At 32.8% G+C, this 8,417-nt stretch overlaps 2 long non-coding RNA genes across 2 annotated transcripts; one reads left to right on the plus strand and one right to left on the minus strand.

Annotated features, from left to right (window-relative positions):
- Positions 1 to 1,862: 1,862 nt before the first annotated feature.
- Positions 1,863 to 2,896, plus strand: LOC139876474 (uncharacterized). Its single transcript, XR_011768104.1, has 3 exons — positions 1,863 to 1,954; positions 2,101 to 2,210; positions 2,624 to 2,896. It is a non-coding gene; the product is annotated as an uncharacterized lncRNA (long non-coding RNA).
- A 1,832-nt stretch (positions 2,897 to 4,728) lies between these two features.
- On the minus strand, positions 4,729 to 6,984 carry LOC139877142 (uncharacterized). The gene is made up of 3 exons (XR_011768486.1): positions 6,555 to 6,984; positions 5,415 to 5,497; positions 4,729 to 5,067 (listed from the first exon to the last, which is right to left on the minus strand). It is a non-coding gene; the product is annotated as an uncharacterized lncRNA (long non-coding RNA).
- Between the last annotated feature and the right edge of the window lie 1,433 nt (positions 6,985 to 8,417).

Here is an 8,417-nt window from a genome sequence, read left to right on the forward strand (position 1 = left end):
TATGTTTGTTAGCCACCTAAGGTTGGAAGGTAAGTAAAGCTTACATTTTATGATTCGGATTTTCGGATTTTGGTTTGAATTTTAGTGTTCTAAATGTAATTTTGGAAATCGGGTATATTTGATTGATCGTTATGTAAATCTGATTAATTGGTAACAGAACAGCATGTACATTTTTTTAATCTGTATTATTGTTTGACTATTTTTCCTATTTTTTTGATTTATTACAGGTAGTGAAAGAAAACGCGTCGTTTTTTGTATTCTTGAGTGGTGTTCGGTCGTTTGCTTCGATTAGGGTTCATCCGTCTCCAAGGTGCACCGTTTTTTTCAATTAATTTAAGTTATTCATCAATTATTATTGATTGTGGCTTCTTCTTCGAAGGCTTTCTGTTAATCTCAGTGTAATTTTTATTTATTTATTTTATTTATTTATTTATTATGTGTCTGTAAATTTATATGTTTGTTAGCCACCAAAGGTTGGAAGGTAAGTAAAGCTTACATTTTATGATTCGAATTTTCGGATTTTGGTTTGAATTTTAGTGTTCTAAATGTAATTTTGGAAATCGGGTATATTTGATTGATCGTTATGTAGATCTGATTAATTGGTAACAGAACAGCTGGTTCATTTTTTTAATCTGTATTATTGTTTGACTATTTTTTCTATTTTTTTGATTTATTTATGAATTATGGGGATTATTAGATTTTTTTTAGTAGTTCTTTTTTTTTAGTTTTTCAAATTGAATAGCAAGTAGATCTGATTAATTGGTAACAGAACAGCAACAACAGCTTGGTTTTTTTAATATGTATAAACTGTATTATTTTTTACTATTTTTCTTTTTTTTTTGATTTATTGATGAATTATGGGGATCTATTTTTTTGATTTATTGATGAATTATGGGGATTATTAGATTTTTTTTAGTAATTTTTTTTTTAAGTTTTTCAAATTCAATATATTAAGATTAAACTGTAATTGGTTTTAGAAATGTAGGAATATGCATGCCTGATGACTCTGTTTATGTGCAGCTTTACCATCTTCAGAGAGGCCGCTGCTCGCAAAGGTATGTCGTCAGACATCATTTCCCAGTGCTTCTCCCAAAGAGCAACCGGATTTGAAACTTCAGAATACACCAGGATGTGTGCAAAAAACGACCGCAACTGAAAAGCACTGGCGGATGCCGATGCTTCCTCCAGTGCTATACTCCATTGTTTATCATCACCAAGTAGGGCAGCGGCCTCACAAGCAGAACGGTATGTCTGGTATTCAACTTGGTTCACAGTTCTAATATCTGCAAAGGTTGTATCTTCCTTTTTAATTTCATTCCAATTCCAATTGTACCTAAAAGATAGTCCTAAAATAAGACATGCCTAATTCATACATTGAATGACATGTTTATCCCACTAATTATCTCTACTGTTTGTTAAGAATCATATTATCATATCTGTCAATCAAATGTTTAAGCACACTTTTGGACATACATTTTTAGGAAAGTGAAGCACATTTCTATTAAAAAACATGATTTTGTTGTAGGTGGGATTTGACTCATTATTCTTTGCACGGATGGGTTATCAAGGTAGGGAAATTCGAAAAAGTAAGAAGACTCTTGAGTTTGTATGGCAGGGCTCTAAGTCTCTCGGTTCATCTGCACAGGTGATTTGTATACCCTGATTACAAATTAATGCTTTTGTTCATTTGCTTCTTACTAAAGTTAGACATTTGTTCATGTGTTACATTTTTATCAATTTTTATCAAAGGCCTATGCAGAGGTAGTATTTTATCTGATTTCAAGGAGCATATCTATTTTTCTCAATAATTAATAGTAATTGAAATGAAAAATACATTCAATATTATAGTTTCATGTATCTGCAGGCATCAGAATTAGCTGCTTCTTTATTAGAATCTTTAACAGCTTCAAGATCAAGTTCCAACCATGAGAAAACAGTTGGTGTGTTTCAGCAGGTATTCTATGCATGCTTACAAACATCACATAAAAATGCTGCTTTCATTAATAAAGTGATAGACTTCATATAAATAATTGAACGTGCATTGTAATTGGATATAAATTGAAAGTGACTTATTAAAATTTGACACCAAGTATATTACAGGTACCAGCTTCTGAAGCTGTTAGGATTACACAAGGAATTGCATATAGGTTCAGGTGCCTATCGATGGCACTATGAGGTCATACGTTTTTATCGACACTCCTGGACATGAGGTAATTGTGTTAGTTACAGTCTATAAACTCAATTTGCAAAGTCAAGTACACCATAAAAGTCAATTTGGGATTATAGTAGGTTTTAAAAGTCATAATGGGTCAACATGGTTATAATGGGTTTTGAAAGTCATCATGGGTTATAATGGGTTTTAAAAGTCAGGGTCAACATGGTTATAATGGGTTTAGAAAGTCATACTGGGTCATAATTGGTCATAATGGGTTATGATGGGTTTTAAAAGTTAAATTAGGGTTATAATCGGTTTTAAAAGTTAAATTAGGGTTATAATCGGTTTTAAAAATCATATTAGGGTTATAATGGGTGTTTGATGAAATGTCCACCAGAAGTGCCTCTCTAAATTACTAATAAGTTTTAGGGCTTAGTACTGATAATTTTTCTATTATTGTTTTTACAGGCTGTCTATTGTACTGCATACGGACATTGCCTGTTCAGAAAAACGGAGGAAAATCAGCTGCCCTGGGATATCATGTTGAATGGCAACGAAGAAGACAAATTAGTAGTGTTTATGGTTTAGGGTTTAGGGTTTAGGGTTTAGTAATGTTGGGGATTAAGAGTTACGAGTTGTGCTTCAGGTTACAATGGTTATTATTTGGGCCTAAGATCTATTAATTTCGAAAACGCGAGTGAACGAAGACGAATCGCTCGACGTGTTGATAACAATGCGGATAATAACAGACAGTTTCAGCTCGAATCCTCAGGGAATTTGCAACGGGGAAGATACTCGAACAACTTTAATCATTAAAATCATTCCTAATAAGTAAAAAAAAAAAAATCCTTTTTTTATTATCAATCAAATCAGCAATTAAAGTGTTACTAACTTCATTTTTTTATACATCTTTTAAGTATACTTCAAAGATGTTGCTAGCCGCCATTGACGCAAATCATAGCAGAACTTACGATTTTCTCTTCCTGCCGATCGCTAACACGCATTTGGGTTGTTTTTTTTATAACCTAAATGGTATGGTATTTTCTCCTCCAACTTTAATTACATTCAATAATGCTGTTGTTTTTTTTGGGAACTATCATTTCTGCCTCATATTTAATATGTATCTTGATTTAAGATTTTAGATAACATATGTCAATTATAAATGTGCATCTTTGTGTTTCTATGTGTATGTATATTATGTCTATGTATATATACATCTATCGGAGCTTTTAGATGTTAGCAAGAGTTAAAACAGGGGATGCTTTAGCTATAGACAGATATATACTGTATTCTAACTTTTGCGCATTTATTTTCAGCCCTTTTGCATGTTTTTGATAACTTACACAATTTCATTATGCCTTTCGCAGATAGAAAGAACATAGCATCACTTGTGAACTCAGTTTCACGAATAGCCACTATTCAAGGGCTGGCAAAAGCATTACACCAAATTAAAGAATAACTTTTGTTGATGAAACTGAGTGGATAGCCAGTACATAAGATGTGGGGTGCCGGTCCTTTAAAAATTCCCGGAACTGTATAATGGCAATTGGGAACTAAGTGGGGAAGATAATTATCGAACTCTTACAGATACTATATTTGAATCACTGATGTGTAGTGATTACATCTAATATTTTTTACTGTAACTATTAAGAACATGTGTGATTTACCTCCTGGTACAGAGCTGCTAATGGAATTGCCCGAGGAGTACACATTTGAGAGCGCATTGGCTGATTTGATTGTCAGTCATAACTATTAAACGCGAGTCGTGACTCACAATCAAATCAACCAGTATAGTCTCAAGTGTGTACTCTTCATGCAGTTCCATTAGTAGTTATGTACCACGAGTTAGATCCCACATGCTCTTAATATTTCCAATAAAAAATATTATATGTAATCACTACACATCAGTGATTCAAATATAGCATCTGCAAGAGTTCGATAATTATCTTCCTCGCTTACCTCCCAGTTGCCATTAAACAGTTCCGTTAATTTTTAAAGGATTGAGAATGTAATTTGACGGTTATGTTACATTAGTTTCCTTTATGTAGAGTTTTATGTTTGAATCATGTAACGTGCTCAACTTGGAAATCTTATCATTTTTGTAGATTGGATGATACATACTGATAGCTTTATTTATGGTGTTATTTTGTAATTGGCATATGGTTATACTTTTTGTCGGGTTTTACCATTTAGTATTCTGTTTTATGACATAAAGTGTTATATTGTGTTGTATTAGCATGACATCATATTGGAGAAACGTAAGTGAAGAGTACGAGTCCAATTGATCATGAAGAGTATAAATGGTGTGGTAATATGTGATTGTAAAAGGTGTAGTCTAAATCGATAGCAGGCGTTAAAATCGCATAAATCTTAGAGCAGCAACGCGCGAACCCTCAATTCTTGTTATTAACATACATCGACTACACAATAATAATATTTTCTTAGCACGTTAACATTCATCGTGTGTATGATAACACATTAAGCAATAAATATAAAAACTTCAACTGATGTATGTTAACATTTACCAGATGTATGTTAACATTATTATTTGTATGTTAACATTCATCAAATATATAATAATAATAAAAAATCATTACATTAACATTCATCATATGTATGATAATACATCATTTAATAAATACAAAAAATCATGAAAAAATAATACTTATCATCGTAAATATTACAATGTAGCCTTAGAAAATAGAAAGCTAATAAATTCAATAAAAACAAACTTAATTAACTAGAAACAAGTTTTGGAGCTCTTCTATTCCAATGACTAGAGGACTACCACTGGTGTCTTCAAACCTAAGAACGACTTCATTTAAGGGCATTTCGGAGTGCTTAGTAGGCTTCTCATCAATGTCTGGATTAGAGTCAAGCTCAACCATTAAGTATTCTGGCCCACACTCCAACTGCAGGTAAAATCAAATAGCATAATATTAACATGTTACCATACAATCCCACATAGATATGACAGTTACGAACCGTTCAGGTTATGAGCTACTTTTCATGAGTCAAAAGGTGGATAGCTAAACGAAAACGGGCCTAACAAGTCGAAATTATAATGGTTTATATTTTAATGCATAAAACCATCCTAAATAATTCATTCAAAAATATTTATACTTGCTGAAATTACGTAATACTGTGATCACAATTGACACGAGCAATGAGCTAAAAAGGAACCACTATACAAGGGCCAAATGACTAATTTATGCAGTGGAACATCAACTTCTTTATTGATAAATAAAATATCATATACCTTATCTTACGGCTTTTAGAAGAACGTCAATCACCAATTTTGCAATTTTTTCTTTGCAGTCTCTTTAGAACATAACAAGTAGTCTATGAGAATAACCACACAAAATGAAAACATAAAAGAATTGACATTTCATTGATCTCTAACGGGTAAATCCATCAACTAAATAAATTAAACATTAAAACACATAGTTGAATAAATATCACTGAATGTGTCAAATATGGCAGGGTAAATGGGTTGGTGGCCAAGATAATAACTGACATGCACTTGATACGCACTGACGGTGGCAAAAATGGCAAGGTAAATGGGTTGGTTAGCAGCTCAAACAATGAAAAATACTAGTGATCCGCACAATGATCAAAGGGTGATACAAAAAGTTAACCACATTCGCTTAAACCTCTTAAATCCCATAAGCAATCCTTGTAATAAAGTCTGTATCTTACTATAAGAGCTACTCACAATATGATCTATATTGTAAATAAAATTATTAACAAGAAGATTTACATCCACGTAAATGAATTTTGACCCGATCTTGAGGCAAACATAGATTATCATTCCGGTGATCAATGGGCTGATTTTTTTTTACAGAAATAAGCTTTAAAACTAGCTACGATGAAGGTGCATGCCTATTCACTCGCCAAAAAATAGCCGGAAAAACCTGCAACTAGCTCGAATAGAAGGTGAAGTCACTTTTTAATCTATTAAACAAAAATTACTTGATTTGAACAAAAATTACTTGTTTGACATGTTACTTGACCCACCTTTCCCACTCTTCAGCTAATCAACTACTATTAAGTATTTAAGTATGCTTGTTATTTGTCATGTAGCAAGTCTAACATTTGAGATGAGGATTGTTGACAACAGGCTTGTGAATAGCAGCAAAATAGAAGTCATAACCAACAGCTTATTGTAAGAATTATTAGTCATTAAATTAGTAACAATTTTATTCATTCAGTATCGAATAATAATTCAAATTAATTAATGAAGCAATTTTCTTCAATCCTAAAAAAACCTAAAATCCTATGAAAGAACACAAAAGTATAATATGAATCAATTCAATTGAATACAGTAATTGAAAGAGCAAAGTAATTGAAAGAACAATACTATTTATTTAAAAAAAAAAAAAAAAATTGATTGTTTTACCTGAAGCAAGAAGCAGTAAGCAGTAATGGAAGTTCCTTCAACTATGATAATTGATCCTAACCCTAACCACATAAGAAGAAAACGCACGCTAAGTGCTCCTTGGTTGCTCCTTCGGTTGTTTTTGCAAAACAAATCTTGATGTTTCAATCGAATCTCGACGGATAATTCTAAAATTGACGAAGAACTGTAATCAACACCTGTTAGGGACGATCCAATCTTATGAAGTGGAGGTTAATTGGAGGTATCAAGTGGATTTGAAATCAAAGATGAAACTGATTTAGGGTGGATTGGGGTTGAAATTGACGAGCGATGATTAAATTATGTAAGAGACCAAATTACCCCTATCCTTGATGACAGAATACAACGCGGGATCACAAGAAAAAGATGGACCAGAGGTTGATCGGAAGAGATGAACGGTTAGATAATTGCTTATCCCCTTATCTCAAATTAGCAGCTTAACGCTAGATCTCTTCCCTATATATATATATATATATATATATATATATATATATATATATATATATACCATTATATCATTTTTACAAGTAATGACGTTCGTGAATCGTCGGACGAACTGGGTGGTCAAACGTTTATGTAATATCCGTTTCAAACATTCAAGTTTTAACAAGTTTGATTTCTTAACATGTTAGAAACATTTATGTATGTAAATATTAATCTCATATATATATTTACGGAAAAATCCGGGTAGTTACAGTATTGAACGTAACAGACTGAACCGCCAGGATTCTCGTACTCAACTTGATATTCTTCAGTGGGTTGCGGGTTGGTAAAATTAACACAAGCCTGAGCTTGGTTAACTTGTTGCGGCTGTCTTTAATTCTCCGAGTTTTTTGGCAAGAGATTCCATCTTGTCCGTGAGGGATTTGATGGCCTCCGTTTGATTATTAAGTGCGGAGAGTGGAGCAGGTGAAGAAGTTGTTTCACCATTGTTCCAGTCATGATGATGCATTGTCATGTTCTCGAGCAATTCTCATTCTTCATCTGTGGTTTGGTTCATCAGATTTTCTTGAGCTGTTGCATCGATCGTCGTCCTATGATTTACCATAAGACCATTGTATAAGGTACAGATTTGGGATGACCGTTCTAACTGGTGATTAGGGCATTTCTTCAACAGTGTTTTGAATCGCTCCCATGCAGTGTAAAGAGATTCATCATAACTTTGTTTAAAGTTAATGATGTCATTATAATGCTTGGTTTGTTTAGAAGGAGGCAAATATTTGGTTAGGAATTTAGTAGCCATCTCCGTCCATGATGTGATGGAATCTTTTTCCAATCTTTCAAACCATGTTTGTACATGATGAGTGAGAGAATAGGGGAACAAGTATAGCCGGACTACATCTTGTCCTATCTATAACGACCCGTCCAAATCCATATGGACGAATATGTGACGACCCGGAAATTTCCGACCAAATTTAAACTTAATCTTTATATGATTTAATGTTTCTGACACGATAAGCAAAGTCTGTAATATTGAGTCTCAAAAGTTTTGGAATTATATGAAATGTCCCGTTCTTATTGATTAAAAACGTTCCATATTAATTGATTTCGTTGCGAGGTTTTGACCTCTATATGAGACGTTTTTCAAAGACTGCATTCATTTTAAAACAAACCATAACCTTTATTTCATCAATAAAGGTTTAAAAAGCTTTACGTAGATTATCAAATAATGATAATCTAAAATATCCTGTTTACACACGACCATTACATAATGGTTTACAATACAAATATGTTACAACAAAATAAGTTTCTTGAATGCAGTTTTTACACAATATCATACAAGCATGGACTCCAAATCTCGTCCTTATTTAAGTATGCGACAGCGGAAGCTCTTAATAATCACCT

This window comes from Rutidosis leptorrhynchoides, chromosome 11 (assembly GCF_046630445.1).
Source record: "Rutidosis leptorrhynchoides isolate AG116_Rl617_1_P2 chromosome 11, CSIRO_AGI_Rlap_v1, whole genome shotgun sequence".
NCBI classification, from domain to species: Eukaryota; Viridiplantae; Streptophyta; class Magnoliopsida; order Asterales; family Asteraceae; genus Rutidosis; species Rutidosis leptorrhynchoides.